This window comes from Panthera leo, chromosome D3, assembly GCF_018350215.1.
Source record: "Panthera leo isolate Ple1 chromosome D3, P.leo_Ple1_pat1.1, whole genome shotgun sequence".
In the NCBI taxonomy this organism is placed as follows: domain Eukaryota; kingdom Metazoa; phylum Chordata; class Mammalia; order Carnivora; family Felidae; genus Panthera; species Panthera leo.
The window spans coordinates 12,390,846-12,409,067 of NC_056690.1; the positions used below are offsets into that span (position 1 = coordinate 12,390,846).

Sequence of the window (18,222 nt, forward strand, 5' to 3'; positions counted from 1 at the left end):
CCCCTGCAGGATAAGTTAAGCACGCTTCTTCCCTTTGTGCTGTCATTAACAGTCGGCTTTCTCCACCCATGCTGCGCTGAAATGTCTGTTTCTGCTGTCTCCCCCCCGCCAGGTACCAGCTCTGTGCAGAGGTCTGTAGACTCAGCATGAATTTTGAAGCCTGGCACCTAGGAGGGTCTCCACGTGCTTGCAGAACAGAGAGAGCATGGGACAGAACGGATGAAACGGCTCCGTTGCTCAGGGTGCTGACAGCAGGAACGCACAGTAATAATAGCCAAAATAGTAATAGCTCCTAATGCCTATTGGTGGGCTTTGTATGTGAATCTTCTACGAATTACTTCACTTAGACTCAGTTTAGGTCTTCTGGGAAGGAGACACTCAGATGCAATCAGACAGTCAAGAGATTTGTCTGGGGATGCTGGGGAAGGATCCAGGGGCCAGGGCGCAGGAGTAGAGCATTCAGACCACACCACAGGGTACTCTTGGGAAGGCTCTAGTCCCTCTGCGGTGTTCGGGGACGGGCTGTGGGCAGCCTGGGAGGGTGTGAACACTGTACCGGAACCCAGAATGGGTCAGCAGGAGGCTCTCCTACTGTGGTACCTCTGTAATATTTCTAATAATGCCTGGGGAGCCACTGATATTAACGTTGCTGTGTTCCAGAGGCCTCCAGCCTAGGCAAACTGGGGTGACTTGGCCCAAGGTCTCACACACAGACACGGGGCTCTTAAAGGGGCTCTTAAAGATGCGACCGTATAGCGCTACCCGACCAGCCTGGCTCCCAAACGTGTGTGCAGCCTCTTTGCCCCAGAATCTCCGCAAGCCTGGGAAGAAGACAGTGATGACTCCCAGGGGCTTAATAACAACTTCTCTGTGCCTGCACCGTTGAAGCATCACATCTTCGAGCTCCTTTCACCCTTCGGGCAGCCCTGTGTGAAGGCGCCTCCGTCCTCCCATTTCCCAGAAGAGGAGCCCGAGGCAGAGAGAGGGGAAGCCGCTCACCCCAAGGCCACAGCTTGTAAATAGCAAAGCAGAGCGGCAAGCTCCGGGAGGCCTCTGACTGCTAAGGGCTCCGTCGACGGCACCAACGCAAATAGCAAGAATGTTTGACATACATGTCGTGTGTGCCATACGTTTCTGCAAAATGTTACTGTTGAAGTTGACCCGGAACTACAGATGTTCACAAGCAGCGGCTTGGTGAAGACGCAAGTCCCCAGCAGAGCCCCTGGGGGAGGATCGCAAGCCCCGGGCGGGTCCCGGGGCGGAGGCGGGCGGGGGGGGGGGGGGTGATCCGGGGGGGGGGGGGGGCAGGTGCCCAAGCCTCCAGCTCTGGCGGGCAGGTGGCTGCAGCCGGCTCCGGGCTGGCCGGCGGAAGGGCGCCAGGCCGGGATGCTCAGCGCCCTGCGTGCGAAGACGAGGCCGCGCCCCCGCGCCCCCGCTTGCGCCGTGCCTGCCGCCGCCACCCGCCCGGCCGGCCACGCAGCGGCCTCCGCAGACTCGGCGGCGCCAGCGCACCTGCAATAAGGCCCCGCCGCCGCCGCCGCCTCGCGCCCAAGGCCGCCCGCCCGCGAGCCGCTGATAAGACGCGGGGAGGGGGCGCGAGGAGGGGGCGGGGCCGGGCTCCGGCCCCCTCCCCCACCGCCCCACCCCACCCCCCCTCCGCCAACCCTGTCCCCAGACCGCGCGCGCACTCAAGCCAGTCGCCCCTGCAGCCGCTGCCTGTAGCTTTCTCTTGCCTGGGCCCCGCCCCTGCCGCGTGTGTGTGTGTGTGTGTGTGTGTGTGTGTGTGTGTGTGTTTCCCTGTCTCTTTCCCTCTCCCGTAGCCCTCTGGTCACTCCCAGCCCTTTCTGCCCACGCTCCCCTCTCTGCCTCTCCCCGTCTGATCCTCCCTCCCCATCTCCCTGTTCTCTGCCTCCTTTTTGGTTTCTCTCTCAGCATGGTGAGTCACCCTATCTGTGTCCCCATCTGTGTGGCTCCCTCTCCACTGCACCACTGCAAGCCTGCCTGCCGGGAGCTAGGTCCCCAGAGCCAGCGGGAGCAGGAACAGCTGGACCCCTGGAGCGGGCTCAGCAGGTGTCCTGACATCAGTGGGCTGGGCTGGACTCACCTGGGCGCCTTTCATCTGGGGCTCTGCGCGCACTTCACAAACGGGTCATTAGGGCCCGCCTGGGGGCAGGTCAGGGAATAGCGCAGCCCGGGCTGTTTGGTTATCTTCATTATTAATACGCACCCCCTCTCCCTTAAATGAGTTTAGTGCTGGAGACAGAATCCCCGCTGACGCCCAAGAGATTAAGGTCTCTCACGGTTGCACAGGCCAAAGATGACTGATAGCACAGGGAATATGAGTTTCTGCCGCTTCCTGCCTGCAGTGGGAGCTTAGAGGCTGCTTGCGGGTTTGAGAGCGCCCCTGGGGTCCGGCGAGGAGGCTGGATTTCTCAGAAGGGGTCCTGGCAACCAGGGGTCCACCGGGAAGGTACTCCTGCCTCCCAGAAGGGACACGCAAGGATCCCAGTGGGACCACAGCCTCTTCGCCCTCGGCGAAATCAGGAGAGTGGCAGAGAGAAGGCCAGTGACCTAGGTTTTATTTCTGCATTCATTTTTCTGATCAGTGTGGTGCATCCATCCAGGTACTACCTGCGGATAAACAGCTAGGGGCCCGTGCAAGCCTGGGGCAGCTCAGGAACTGGCCCCGGGGAGGAGCCCCCACCCAGGCAGAGAAGGCCTCGTCAAAAGCATATTCCCTGGGCAACAGAGACTCTGCCTCAGGAAGGCGGTTCAGGTCCAACCAACTTGTCCCCCTAATCCCCAGAGTCCCCGAAAGTGATTTTTCGGGTACCCATTCTGGGTACCCAAAGCTAGCCTAGAAGGAGCCGCAGACGGGGCCTGGGGATTGAGAAATCTGGAATCGGAGTCCTAACTATCTCCGGTAAACAATGAGAGGGATGGTGTGAATGGGGGGCAAAGCGATAGTGGGGCCTTCTGAGGCCTTTCAGACCAGCTCTGCCTCCAGGGTCCCAAGTTACTGGTCTATAGCCTGACCTCTTACACGATTCCCATAGGAGGGACCCAAATTGTTTATTCCACACTCCCTGTCCCAAGTCTCTGTTTGGGTGTGTGTTTATTTTTTAAGCTATGGGAGGGGAACTTCTTCTTTTTTTTTTTTTTTTTTTAAATAGAAAAATCTAGCAAAATACCATGATATTTTATTTTAAAGACCCGTGCCAGGATATATTCTCAACGTGAAGAGATTCTTGCAATCTGCTTGTGATTTCACTGTGATAGCAAATACGGGCGAGGAGCTGAAAGACTTAAGTAATTTTTTTTTTTAAAATTGCTTTTTTATCAGTCACAGACATTTAAGAAGATTTTCAATAGCACCACTTCCTTGGACTATCATTGAGAAGAAGTTCGTCTTTCGGCTTAACAGTAGTTCGGCTAATCAGAGGGCAAAGCATTAATTGCAGAATCTAGCTGCTGGCTGTGCCGGTGCTGACTGTAAAATTCTAGCCGCTTTTGTGTTTGCTTGAACGTGTTTGTAATCCATTCTAGGAACAGAAAGATAGAAGGTCAACGAGAACCCCTCTTGTCCTAATGCATAAACCAGAGTTCATGCTGCTGACGGCCCGGATCTCGCTAGTGACTACACTGCAGGAGGAATCTGGGTGTTCGGTGGCACCATTCCGAGGGAAAGGAGATGTCGCCTGCTTGGCGTCCCACAGCTAGCCTCGAGGAGCCGCAGAAGGGGCCTGGGGACCGAGAAATCTGGAATCTGATTACGTGTGCGTCACTGAGTCACGCTCTGACCTTAGGTAAGTAGCTTTGCCGCTCAGTGTCCTGGTTTTTTCCATCTGTGAGATGGGAATGATAACGCAGGGCTGTTGGGACAAGCAAGCAGATAACTTCCAGAAAGCCCTTTGAGCTTCTTGGAAATAGCACGAAAGATATGATTAGGCGCCAGTGTGCTACAGGGAAGCGTGCCCGGTGGCAACTGGAATGATCCGCGCTCCCTCTGGGCAGACGTGGTCATCAGGCTATAAACGGAGCTTGTCAGTTCTAGCACCTGGCATTATTCATCTTCTCTCCCCCTCCCTTCCCTCTCCCATCCCCTTCACCCCCACCCCTACACCCAGCACATACTGTCTCTAGAAGCTCGTCTTATCGTCCCACACTCTTGCTCGTGTCACCGCCCCCCCCCCCAAACCTGAAATGCCCTCTCCTCCTGAAACCTAGGGCAGGAGCCCTCATTCCAGTCCTTTCTTACAGTAATGACGACACACACCAGTACTTACTATTACAGCAGTCTCCATACTACGCAACAGGCCCTGTGCTAAGTGCCGTAGGATCACTTGGTCCTTCCTCTTACCGCCCCCTTTTGACAGATATTTCTAATAACTGCCAACTCCAAAAACCTCTTCCTAACTTATTCCATGAAAACACACCTCCTGCTGGGTGATTTATAGACGTGATGTCATGGAGCCCTCGCCGGGCGAGATAGGACTTCGGTCCTCACTCCACAGACGCCCCCCCGCCCTTTCTGTCTCCTCGATGCCGTGACCCTCCCCATACGCGTCACCTTGACCTCGTCAAGGAGCTGTTTGGTCCGTGTCCCCAGTACTTCCGGGGTGCGTAGACACCCGCGAGGCATGTATTAGGGCCGACCCGCCGCGGTAACAAACAAAAGTCTCTCAAGTCCCAGATGGCGTGTCACCATCAAAGTCTGGTTCTCTGTAAGACTAAATCCAAGGAAAGTCCGCAGAGGGCTCCGTTCGACACCGTCATTCCGAGATCCGGGCTCCTTCCGTTTGGTAACTTTTCTGCCCTTCCCTGCGCCCCTGGAGTCTTCTTCATTTGGCAAATGGATGGGAAAGAAAAGAGCACAAAAGGTGGTGTGGGAGGTTTTGGGGGGCCCGGTCTGCAGGCTGAGAATGTCACTAACGGCCACCATCGGACGTCAGCAGGTCCTGCCCACAAAGTGTCAGGAATGACACAGAGGGAGCACAGAGACGTCTGTCTTCCGGAACGAGAAAGAACTTCAAGGTTAAGTGTTTTCAGAGCTGTGGCACCTGGCTCCTGGCCGAGTAACCTCTTTACCACACACCCGCTGCGATTTCCAGGTCCTTGAAGAAAGATAAAAATATCTGCCCTGGAAGTCTTTACTCCCGGCTAGTGGATTTCCTCACGGCAACAACAGCAAGACCCCTTCCGAGTTTAAAACCTGCCCATGACTCCCTAAGAGAAAACTATCTTCACCAGCCCTACCCTCACCACCATGGAACCTCACCTGCCATGGGCTTATGTGCAATTTCCTGAAAACACTAGGCTTTTCCCATCCCCGGAGAAACGGCATGTACGGGTCCCTCTTGCTAGAGGCTACGGAAAAAGACGTCTTGGTCCTTTTGAAGAGACACTGGGAAGAAGTGGACCGTTTTCTGCCTTTAGCCATTGGCGTTTGAGAAAGTGATGCCTGAAGCAGCAGAATCTATGGGTAGAACCAGCTGGAAAGGTTGGCAAGGGAAAAGACGGAAGGAGGCTCTTTGAGCTTCTGAGTTACTCAACCCTCCAACCATCCTCCTGCACATCTGATCTCTCAGATTATAAAGCCCTTAAGTGTCCAAACCTCCTGAATCTTGGCTTCTTGGTGCTTGAAGCCAACAGCCTTCTCATAGGTGATAAATGTACCATCTGAACTGAAACACCTTTGAGAGCGCAAGGAACCACGATCGATAATTACGCCCGGGCACCAACCATGAATTTCCCAAGCCGAGAGGGGAGGATGTTCATCATAATGCTGAATTATCCAAGTTCATATCCAAGTTTGTATGCCTGTCGGACATAAACCTCCATTTCCTCATCTGCAAACGGGGGATGATATTATCTGACTTGTGTCGTAGGTGTGAGAATTACCTAAGAGGGGATGGAGGTGCCTCCAATGATGTTTAACACCTAGTAGGTGGCTGTCCTTCTTCCTACATACTACGGAGAATTCTGGTCCACTCTTCAGTTTCCCTTTCCATCACCTGTTGCCTTACTGAGACTTCGGGTTCTATTCTACAGAGTCACAGGAAGAGAGAACAGGAGAAAAGGAAAAAGGCCCATGGCCCATAGGCTTATGGGAAGTGTCCAGGAAGGACAAATGAACTTGAGCCACTGGGAAATTACTTTTGGGTTGTCTCTGTTTTATTAACAGTGGCAGGGGACCAAAGGCTGACCTCCATGGCTCACGGGTGCCTCAAGATTATAAGTAAGCGAATGAATAAATGAATGAATGAATGCCTTACCTGGGCCAACGACCAGTCACGAGTCTAGGAGCGCTTGGATGGCTCAGTCAGTTAAGCATCTGACTCTTGGCTTCAGCTCAGAACATGATCTCATGGTTCGTGAGTTCGAGCCCCATGCATGGCCAGCCCCACGCTGATAGCACAGAGCCTGCTTGGGATTCTCTCTCTCCCTCTCTCTGCCCCTCCCCTACTCACACTATCTCTGTCTCTCTCAAAAGAAATAAATAAACTTAAAAAAAAAAACTGTAAAAAGTCTATCTACCAAGAATATAGCTGCTGTAAGGGTGGACCTAAAAATAAATACAGATGACCTTTCAATAATGTGGGGGTTCTGGATACCAACCCCCCATGTACAAAATAACTTTTGACTCCCCAAAAACTTAACCACAAATACAGCCTACTGTTGACCAAAAGCCTTAAAAATAGCATAAACAGTTGATGAACACATATTTTCTGTGACTTATAGTATACACTGTCTTCTTACAATAAAGTAAGCTAGAGAAAATAAAATGTTATTAAGAAAATCATAAGGAAGAGAAAATACATTGGCAGTCCTGTGTTGTATTTATAAGAAACAATCCACATATAAGTGGACCCATGTTGTTCGAAGCTCAAACTGTATGTTTAGCCCTGTCTTTATTTATTGTCTTTTAATTTTTTTTAATGTTTTATTTTATTGTTGAGAGAGAGAGAGAGAGAGAGACAGAGTACACGCAGGGGAGGGGCAGATAGAGGGAGACACAGAATCCGAAGCAGGCTCCAGGCTCCAAGCTGTCAGCACAGAGCCCGACGCGGGGCTCGAACTCAGGAACCACGAGATCATGACCTGAGCCGAAGTCGGATGCTTAACCGGCTGAGCCGCCCAGGCGCCCCTCGGTAAGCCCTGCCTTTATACTGGACACTCTATGTCCTCTTAGTCTCCCTGTCCCAGTTCCGTGGTGACTTCAGAAATAAAATCAATCACATCTGTGAGACAAGTGACGTAGCGATGTCTGTGTTCTTTGGGGAAGAAAAACTGATGTAATGAACAACATCATTCATAGTGTCTCTGCCTTCAATTCAAATCGAATCAACCAACATTTATGGAGCTCCTACAAGGGCTCAGGCACTGTTGTCCCGTCCAGAAGTATCTAAATTTGAAGAATAAAAGAAAGGACATTACTTAATTCAAATTGATCAATTTCAAATGCCCTGCCAAGCCCCCAGAGGGAAATCATCGTGGTTAGGAGCCTCCCTGAACCCTCATCCTCCCATTGAATGTTGTCTATCCCTGACCTACAGGTTTGACAAGTCCTGAAAGAAAAATGGGTAGATGCTGATGTGAAGAATTCAGCTCAGAGGACAGTCAGCTTTTTGATCAGATATATTAAAATAATTTTTAAAATATTTAATATACATTCTTATCATCAAAGAAATAACACAAGAATTTGGGATATATAGAAATGTGCAATAAGTCATCAGAGAACCATTGACACAATATTTTTCCACCCTTACACTCTTTTTCTGGTGTGTGTGTGTGTGTGTGTCTGTGATTTGTGGCAAAAGTGATATCATGCAATGCAGATTCTTTTAGAACTTTTTTAAAATTATTTTTTAACTTTTGTTCAGTTTTGAGAGACAGAGAGCATGAATAGCAGAGGGGCAGAGAGAGAGAGGGAAACACAGAATCCAAAGCAGGCTCCAGGCTCTGAGATGTCAGCACAGAGCCCAATGCGGGGCTCAAACCCAGGAACCGCGAGATCAGGACCTGAGCCGAAGTCGGACGCTTAACCAAAAGAGCGACCCAGACACCCCATAAAACTTTTTAAAGATTATCTGTCGTAAGGAAATTGAAGAAGATATAAAGAAATGGAAAAACATTCCGTGCTCATGGGTTGGAAGAATAAATATTGTTAAAATGTCAATACTACCCAAAGCTATCTACACATTCAATGCAATCCCAATCAAAATTGCACCAGCATTCTTCTCGAAGCTAGAACAAGCAATCCTAAAATTCATATGGAACCACGAAAGACCCCGAATAGGCCAAGTCATATTGAAGAAGAAGACCAAAGCAGGAGGCATCACAATCCCAGAATTTAGCCTCTGCTACAAAGCTGTCATCATCAAGACAGCATGGCATTGGCACAAAAACAGACACACAGACCAATGGAATAGAATAGAGACTCCAGAATTGGACCCACAGAAGTGTGGCCAACTAATCTTTGACAAAGCAGGAAAGAATATCCAATGGAAAAAAGACAGTCTCTTTAACAAATGGTGCTGTGACAACTGGACAGCAACATGCAGAAGAATGAAACTAGACCACTTTCTTGCACCATTCACAAAAATAAACTCAAAATGGATAAAGGACCTGAATGTGAGACAGGAAACCATCAAAACCCTAGAGGAGAAAGCAGGAAAAAACCTCTCTGACCTCAGCCGCGGCAATTTCTTACTTGACACATCCCCAAAGGCAAGGGAATTAAAAGCAAAAATGAACTACTGGGACCTCGTGAAGATAAAAAGCTTCTGCACAGCAAAGGAAACAACCAACAAAACTAAAAGGCAACTTTTAGTTGGGAGGAGCGCTGGGTGTTGTATATAAGCCAAGGTGACCATAAATTATTTTTTTTAAGAAAAAAATAAAATAAAATAAAATAAATAAAAATAAAGAGTATCTATTGTCAATATTTCCTCCTGTTCTTTAAGACCACAGTTTTAATCACTACATATAACTGTCCCTTGTATAACATTACCACATTTTCCGTAAGGATCTACTGCTGAATAGCTAATTTCCTTTTTCTGTAGCTTAGTGGTATGACCGTATTCATCCAGACATCTTGGTGACATCTCTGACTACCGCCTCGATAATTGTCACTGTAAACTTTTTCCTCCTTCGGTAGGCAAAACACAGTAGCTTGCTGTTTTAATTTATACATATTTTATGATGATGTCACATGCCTTCCTTTAGCTTCAGTCGCCATTTAGAGTTCTTCTTTGGAAACTGATCACGCCTATCCCCAGCCTGTGCTTTTCTACGTGCACAGTTACCTTCTTATTAATTTACAGTAACTCGTCACGTAGTAAAACCAATAATCATTTTGTCGTCACGATGTATGCATTTTCTTCTAGAATTATCTTCCTTCTAATTTTCATGGCGTTTTTTTGGTTTGGTTTGGGGGGCGGGGGTTTGTTTTTGATTTTGTTGTGGTTGTTCTCATTTTTATTTGGTCGAATACATCGCTTGTAGCTTTGCCTTTCCTTTTAAAAAAGACTCCTCCACACAGGGTTCAGATAAAAATTCATCTATGTCTCTAATTCTTTTATGGTCTGACTGTTCACAGGTGACTCAGTCTCCCTGCAGTGGCTTTGCCACATGGCGTAAGACTTTGACTTCACTTTGTCAAGGTTTATCACGTGTCATAGTATCTTTCTTTACCTAATGATCATTTCTCCTTTGATTTAAGCTCCCACCTTTCTCATGGATTATACCCTTATCTATGCTTGGATGTATTAATGAGATTTTATATTTAATTCCATGTATCTAGATGTCTATTTTGCATTAGGCCCATATTGCTTGAGTCATGTAGCTTGGTAATGTGCTTTTAAGTTTGGAAGTATAATTTCTCCCCTACTTTTCACATAAAAATGTACGGCTACTCTCACTTCATTTTAACTTGAAGACCATTTCACCTCATTTTAACGAGTTCCTTTAAAAGCCCTTTTTTGGAATTTCATTAGGTTAATTTAATTTGATTTTTTATTATTTTTTAATTCTTTTACATTTTATTTCTTTTTGAGAGAGAGACAGAGAGACAGAGCACAAGTCGGGGAGAGGCAGAGGGAGAGGGAGACGCAGAATCGGAAGCAGGCTCCAGGCTCTGAGCTGTCAGCACGGAGCCCAACGTGGGGCTCGAACCCACAAACCGCAAGATCATGACCTGAGCCGACGTCGGACGCTCAACTGACTGAGCCACCCAGGTGCCCCACTATTTTTTTATTTTTTTAATGTTTACTTATTTTGGGGAGAGACAGAGACAGAGCGTGAGCGGAGAAGGGGCAGAGAGAGAAAGAGACACAGAATCCAAAGCAGGCTCCAGGCTCTGAGCTGTCAGCACAGAGCTCAACGCAGGGCTCAAACTCACAAACTGTGAGATCATGACCTGAGCCAAAATCAAGAGTTGGACACTTAACCAAATGAGCCACCCAGGCACCCCATTAGGTTAATTTTAAAAACCAGAGAAGGTTTTGGTTTATTTTTAAACTCTCTATCTCTTAAAATTTTCCTTTGGTTCAATCAGCACATCTGCAAATAATTATATTTTTTATCCCTCTCTTTCTAGTTTATCTTCATTTCATCTGGGTTTTTTTTTTTCCTGCTTTATTGCATTGGCTAGAACTTCTTTAAATTAAGGGTGTCATAGGACTCCTTGTTCCTGACTTTAATGGGAAGGCCTCCACCAGGAATGATGTTGCTAGCGATCTGAAAAAGATAATCATTATGTTGAAGGAGCACGCTTCTAGTTTAATGAAACCTTGGTTGTTGTTTTTGTTTTAAATCCCATGAATCTTGGCGTTCATCAAATACCTTTGTGATCTACATCAAAATAATCCTGTCAGATCATCTTACACTTTGGGATACAAACCCAATTTCACCATGATGGCTGTGATTGTAATGTAGGATTTCCACGGACCCCGCCAGGGAATCTATGGGAGTGGATTTAGGGAAGGAGGAGGGGATAAAGAACCAGAGATGGGTATTTAGGGAGAGACTCGGAAGGAGGGACGGCCCCACACCATCCTTGCTGTGAAAACTTAAGACCTCACAGATGAATTTCTGTGAACAAAGCTTCTTAAAGAAACAAAACTTTTACATAGCGCATGCCTCAACACAAATGTTTCTTTGTTTACTATGTTCTCATTTATATTCGTAAGTGGGTGTGGCCTGTCAGTTATCTTTTCAGCGCCAGATTGGCTTACTTTCACCCATTACTGATGGGAAAGTGTTAGGATGACCAGCTTGCCCTGGTTTGCCCAAGATCTTCCAGGTTTTAGTACTGAAAGTCTCATATCCCAGGAAACCACTCAGACCTTGGCAGTGCATAGAAAGTGATAATTTATTACCTCTTGAGCATGGACTATAACTCACTAGATTTGATCCAGGATTTGGTTTTCTAGAGATGGAATTTTGACCACGCTGCAAATGTTTTCCCCGCCTCTTATGCATGTACAGAGATATGTGCACACGTATAAATAGACATACTTACATATATTAATTTTTCAATAAAATTATTACTGTTTCCCTAGAATAGTTTCCTCGTCACTGAGATTTTTCAAAGTGAATGATACAGAACAAGGGTTCTTAGCAGGGGGTGGTTTTGCCCATCGGAAACATTTAGCAATTTCTGGAGATACCTTTTGCTGTCATAACTGGGGGGGGGGGGGGGAGAGGTGTTAGTGGCATCTACCAGGTTGAGACCGTGGATGCCGCTCAACATCTACAGTGAACGGGACAGCTCCCCACCACTGAGAACTCTCCAGCCCCCATGTCAACAGTGCTGAGGTTGAGAAATCCTGATATAGGGTGACATACAGCACTCTCTCACAACTTCATGTTCTGTTTTTTTGTGGCTAACTTAGGATATTTATGTTTCTTCTTGCTTGACCTTCTTTCAACTTCTCCATACCTTGCCCTTTTAAATTTGTTTATTTGATTGCTTCTCAACCTTTCGGCTAAGATCAAGTGTAAAATCTGTTTGTTTCTCAAAGAACAGCCTCCCAAGTTTACCTGTCAAAGTGGGGTCGGTGTCGGTCCTTACTTTCTGATTTCACATGAACGACTTCTGGTCTTCTGCATTTGCTTGGGTCGTTTTGATGTTCTTTTCCCAACCGCTTTCGTTGAAAGCTATTAAGTGTGAATCATACACGGTGGTTTCACATTTATTTCAACCATCAAAGTCACGCCAAGCAGAGGGGGAAAGTGGTCGAAACATACATCACGATCTGTTTTCCAGCCGAAGGCCTGGCTCCAACAGCTGGATCAATTCAACGCACTGGGTTTTAATTAAGCCTGCTCATGTCCACAGTTACGAAACGAGAGGTTTCTTTCAAAAGTAGACAGAGCTGGAGATCTAAAAGCCAAACAGATTCAAAAGGAGACACAAGTTATGTAGGGCATAAGGCAAGTGGACGAGAGAAGCAAGGTAAAGTTAAAACATTGGAACGGCTGGGGGCAGGGATGGGTCCAAAAACCAGAAGCCTCACAAGTGAATGGAAATAAGGGCGGTCCTGCAAAAGTGGTCAGAGGGAAGGCAGAAACCACGAGAATAAGTATCAGGATTCAAAGAGAAGGCGGTGCCTAATAAGGATGATCTTCTCTGTCCTGTAGGACAGATACCGTCCTTTCTTATTTGGTAGATAAGGACAAGGGGGAGGTACAGATGGGGCAGATAACTTGCCCCAAGTCATAGGGCTTCAAGAGACAAACCGTCTCAAGATTCCAGAAACCAACCTCTTTTTCCCTACACCACGTTTCCTTGCAAATTACCCCTCGCAGGTAAGAACTAGTCCAAGAATCTCACTACAAAGCAGTTTCTCCAACGTCCTCTGCTTCAGACACTTCCGCCTGAAGGAAAACACCCACGACTGAGAACCAGCTAAGCTGGGAAAAGTCCACATGAGGGACATAAATCTCCAGTTTACAAGAGTCAGGAAAATCCCCCTTGGGAAGGTTCTGGAGACGACTCAAAAAAGACAAAGTCTGGGAATTTAGAAAGAGAAGCTAAAATGAGCCTGACAATGATCTCCCCGGGTTGTCACATCCTGGGGCACCCACACCCATGGAGATTGATGGCAAGAAGGCTTATTATTTGATCGTGTGACTGTTGCCAATTGCCCAATGGAGCAGCGAGGGGGGCCGAGAGGGATGAGCGTTCCTTCCATGCGGTTTCCACACGCACGTGGGATTGTGGAGCTTTGCCTCTGCGTCGGTTTGCCTGCAAAAACTCTTCTCATTCCGCTCCCCGAAGTTGACTGCCCCAGATATCCGGGCTCTGCAGACCACGAAGAGGCAGCGTGCCTGCAGCAAAGTCACCATCAGGCAGAGGAGGCTGCAAGCGGAGGAGGGTGCAAGCGGGGGAGGGGCAAGAGGGAGGGGGACGGGGTCTGAAGCCGGCTGTATGCCGACAGGCTGACGACGGCCCAGAGCCCGACGCGGGGCTCGAACTCACCAACCGCGAGATCATGACCCGAGCCAAAGTCGGACGCTCAACCGACCGAGCCCCACCCCCCAGGGGCCCCTGGAATCTTGAGAACAAGACGGAAAGTCAAACTCACTTAAGAGCGAGTAGAATGGAGATGGCCAGGGGCTGGGGAGGTGGAGCAAATAGAGAGAGGTCGGTAAAAGGCAGCACACTTTCAGCTCTAAGACCAACGATGTCTGGGGATCCTTTGCAGGGCACGGTGACCGTAGCTGATAGCACTGCATTGTACCATTGAAATGTGCTCAGAGAGTGGAACTTTTACGTGTTCCTCAAAAAGCAAAGATAAATACGTGAGATGCTGGGCGTAATTAGCTGGTCAAGGGAACTCGCGGACAAATGTACACAGATATTGTCCAGCCACCGTGACGTGCGCTTTAAATGCCTTCCAACTCTGTTGGCTACTTGGGCCGCAATAAAGCTAAAATTGTAAGAAATTAAAAATAAGAATGTCTCGATTAAAATCACGCCTGTTTGCTTGTAAAAATACATAAAGTCCATTAGATGTCTGACATATCGCGAATGCCCAACTGCGGCTGTGAGTATCGATTCTTATTAATATTTTATAAAATATTCAATGCTGTCATTCCTATTAATTTTGTACTAATTAATGATGTAATTCTTACCATTATATGATTATAACGGTTATCATGACTAATATGATGTATCAGTTAATATAATTAATCCTAATATTATTATTAATATTCAGTGTACATTTTATTATTTAATATTAATATTCCTGTGGCGCTTTTTTCTTTGGGAATGCCAGCCCCTTACACAATAAACACCACACAGTAGCTGTTATGGAAATGCCCACCCGGGTGACTCTTTATCCTTTGTTTTGCAGGTAGTGGGAAATATCTTTCTGGGCTTAAGATCTCGGACCCAAGCCAGACATACAAGATCCGTGACCTTGGGCAAGTTACGTAACCTTCTGTACCGTCATTTTCTTATCTGTCCATTGGGTCTGAAATGTTACCAACCTCACAGAGTTGTTATAAAGGATAATCATGTTAATTACAAATAACATTTCAATGGCATGACAAACACATAGTTAAGCACTATGCCCACATTTTCTATTATCACTTGATGGTTTCTTCATCTACAGATAGTCCCCGTGACTCAACCCTGCATCCCCATGAAGCAATCAAGAAGCCTGCCCCTTGGAAACAGCTCAGGCTTTCTGCAGAATGTTTTTTTGCTGTCTGCAAAGACCATACAGATTGTTTCACTTCAAACCAACTTAGCAAACATTAACTGAGCACCTGCTATATTTAAGGCCCTGGGTCAAGTACTCTGAGGATACGTTAATGAACCAGGGACTGCCCTCGAGGAAGCCTGTGCTCTGGCACAAGCGGGACCTAAAGGTGTCCATTTCTCAAAGCGCTCATCACCAGCGCGGGGAACAGGATGGCCAAGTAGGCGGTGCCTGGGGGGCCCGCTCACACGTCACCCGGGTCCAACCTGCCTGCAGCTGGCACCTGCTACCTGTAACCTGGGGCAGGCGACGTAACTCAGCCGGGTCTTAGTCTCCTCGTTTGTCAGACTGTGCGCAAAAGTGGCTCCTACCTCGTGGGCTTGTAGTGCAAGTTCAGGGAAGTGTTCTATGCCAAGGGCCCAGCAAGGAGCCTGGCAAAGCCTCTCAGGTGATAGCTGTTTTTATTATGATTAATCTAGGGAGCGATGGTGGAGTAGAAGGGTCTTCTTTTAAAAGCACTTTTTTGAATTAGTAAAGTGTCGGACTTACTCAATACAAAAGACTTTGAGTTCTGTTTTTTTCTACTGAGAGCTATTTCTGTTGTTTTTTCTTTAAGTTTATGTATTTTGAGAAAGAGAGAGAGAGCATGCGCACACATGAGTGGGAGAAGGGCAGAGAGAGAGAGAGAGAGAGAGAGAGAGAGAGAACCCCAAACAGGCTCCACCCCATCAGCACAGAGCCGAGCTCGGGGCTCGATCTCAGGAACCGGGAGATCACGACGTGAGCTGAAATCAAGAGTCAGACGCTTAACGGACTGAGTCACCCAGGCGCCCCATCTGTTGTGTTTTCCAATAACCAAAAATGGCCCTGCTCCCTTGTACGGCATTTTCCTGTTGCTCTGGTTGTTTTTGAGGCCCCTTGCCACGAGACAAGTCTTACCTGTCCCTCTCTACATGGGTAAGAAGAACTTTTTAGGTGGATTCCTCGAAAGGAATCAACTATTCTGGGTCCACAGGCCCCGGGGGACTTCCCAGGATGTGGAACACCCAGCGCCAAGACGAGGACTGTCCCGGGCAAAGTGGAAGAGCCGTGTCCAGCCCGGACCTTCGCGCACAAGGGAGCACGTGCACGCACGTGGAAATTTCCGTGCGTGTGCACGAGCGTGAGCCTCTGAAGACGAAAGCCACCCCTGGACAACACACAGCTGGGTCTGGCACGCAGCGGACAAGGTCCACGGGACGGAGCAGGGGCGTGAGATCCGCTTCCATCCATCCCTGGCCGTGCCCGAGCCACGGAGCGCCTTTCCGCAGGCTGCCGAGCAGGAGGGCTGGCACGACTTTTTCAGGATGTGAGCCTCAGCTTCCAATTATGCGGGGCAGTCCTGGCTCCTGACAGTACGTGTGATCCCTGAGTCACTCGGGAGGATTTGGAAAGTAAACGGGAAAAACAGATCAGCACGTCCACGAGAGGTGACAACGCGATTGCCCGGGAACGTTGATCCTGGATTCAAACGTGGGCTTTGCTACTTTCTAGAGCCGTGACTTTGGGAAAACTACCGACCCTTCTGAGCCTCAGTTTCCTCCTTAGAGGACTAAATAGATCGTGTATGCCCCCCTACGGAGTGTGGGGGAAGAGAATACAGACGGGACGCCGTAAACGGCTGCCGTGACTGACCGTTGTCACCGCTGTAGAGATGTCGTCACGAACAGCACTGACACTCGCCCATAATGGGAACCCAAGTATTTTTCATTCCTGAGCCTTTAGGTCAGCCATTTAAAACAGCTACAAAAATCTCACACCAACATTTCCGGGCACAATACACAAGTTTTTTGTTTTGTTTTGTTTTGTTTTGTTTTTTTAAATGACATTCAAGTAGGGCGCGTTATGAACAACAGAGATTAGACACAAAATCTTCTTTTTTTTTTTTTTTCCAACCTTGGGGAGCAGAGTTCTTCCAAATTCTCTTGGTTAAACTCAATCTCTCTCCCTAAGTATTTTCAGAGAAAGGACGTATTATTTTATGAAATCAAATCAGATAAAAGGAGGGGTTCAAGAGTTAAATAGGTTTGGGGAATACTGGAATTTCCTCCTGGAAATTCAATGGACTTCTTCACCGCAGGACTTCTCAGAGCTTTTATGACGCAGATAAACTTGGTGGTGCCCCCAGAGGGAGGAAGAACATGCTCCCCACTTTCTTGGCCGTGGTGTCCTTTGCTCAGGGAGGGGGAACCAGCGGACTGGTATTGGGTAGAACAGCCTTGGAAAATCCCGATCTAGACGTTTCTAGACGAGTCTTAGTTCCTGTCTCATCTCAATCCACACCCCATTGCCTGACTTACTTTATTCTTGGTTTTTCTGCTTGGCCACCCAAGAGCTCTGACTCATTCTTATGCTTGGCCTTTGCTCCTGGATGATTCCGAGCCCTCCCGACTGACCACCCGGAGTGCATGGCACCAGGATCTAAACAACCATAGAACTCTCTCTGTGTGTCTCATGCCTCCTTTCTGGGAAACCGAGTTCCTTTTTGATCTACCAAGATGCTTCATTTCTCCTAGGAGAGCACTGCTATTTGACAAAGATGATGACACGTGGATGACCAACATGAAGATAAAATGATCGATAGCTTATCTTTACAGAGCACTTGCCGTGTTTCACACACTGCGTTTCACCCCTGGGAAGTGGGGACTCTCCGTATCCCCATTCCCCAGACACGAAAACTGACATTCCCAGAGGTTCTCCGACTTCCCTACCCGTCACCCGGGAAGTAAGTCTTAGCACCTGCATTCCTAGGGACCACCAGAAAATGGACTTATTCCAGAACCCGTGTTCTTCAAATACATGACACAGAGACTCTCCAAAATACCAGGACTCGAAGATCTTAAGTGAAGTCCCACAGGCAGAATTATAGCAAAACGATCAGGCACAGAGGCCCTGCAAGACCTCAGCTCCCTCCAAACGCTAACATGAGCATCTCAAGCTCCACAAAATATGGCGGCCGATGACCCGAGCCTTGGATGACCCCCTCCTCCTTCCCCTGGGCCTTGGCAGAGGAAAAGAAGGCGCGCAGCCCCAGCCTTGGCTCTTCTCCATCTCTGCCGTGGCGTTCTTTTGTCCCATCGGCACCTCGGGTTTTCTCCTCATCTATATAATGGGGTAACTCGGGGAAACTGACCCTATCCCGTGGCCAAAAGACGCTTCCCTCGCCCGGGCTTCTTGGGGGTGGAATCCTCCCACTAATCAATAACAGGCTCAGAATCACCTCCGCCCATTCCCCCCACCCCGGTCAGAGGAGATAAGACGCTGCCCTACTTCCTGCATCAAACTGTCTCCTTGTCGAGGCCTTGGTGCCACTGAGGTGACTGGCGCCTGCTGCCACCCCCACCCCATGAGGTGGCAGCTTATCGTCTGAGGGTGAAGCGAAGTGATGCGTGTGTCCACACAGGGGCCAATTGTCGCGAGCGCTTGCAGGATTGTAAAAGGTGCTGTATAAATCAATTATTAATACCAA

At 48.2% G+C, this 18,222-nt stretch overlaps 1 long non-coding RNA gene across 1 annotated transcript; it reads left to right on the plus strand.

Moving 5' to 3' along the window:
• The first annotated feature begins 11 nt into the window (after positions 1-11).
• On the plus strand, positions 12-15,187 carry LOC122203765. Its single transcript, XR_006195327.1, has 3 exons — positions 12-131; positions 3,547-3,806; positions 14,364-15,187. It is a non-coding gene; the product is annotated as an uncharacterized LOC122203765 (long non-coding RNA).
• Positions 15,188-18,222: the final 3,035 nt, after the last annotated feature.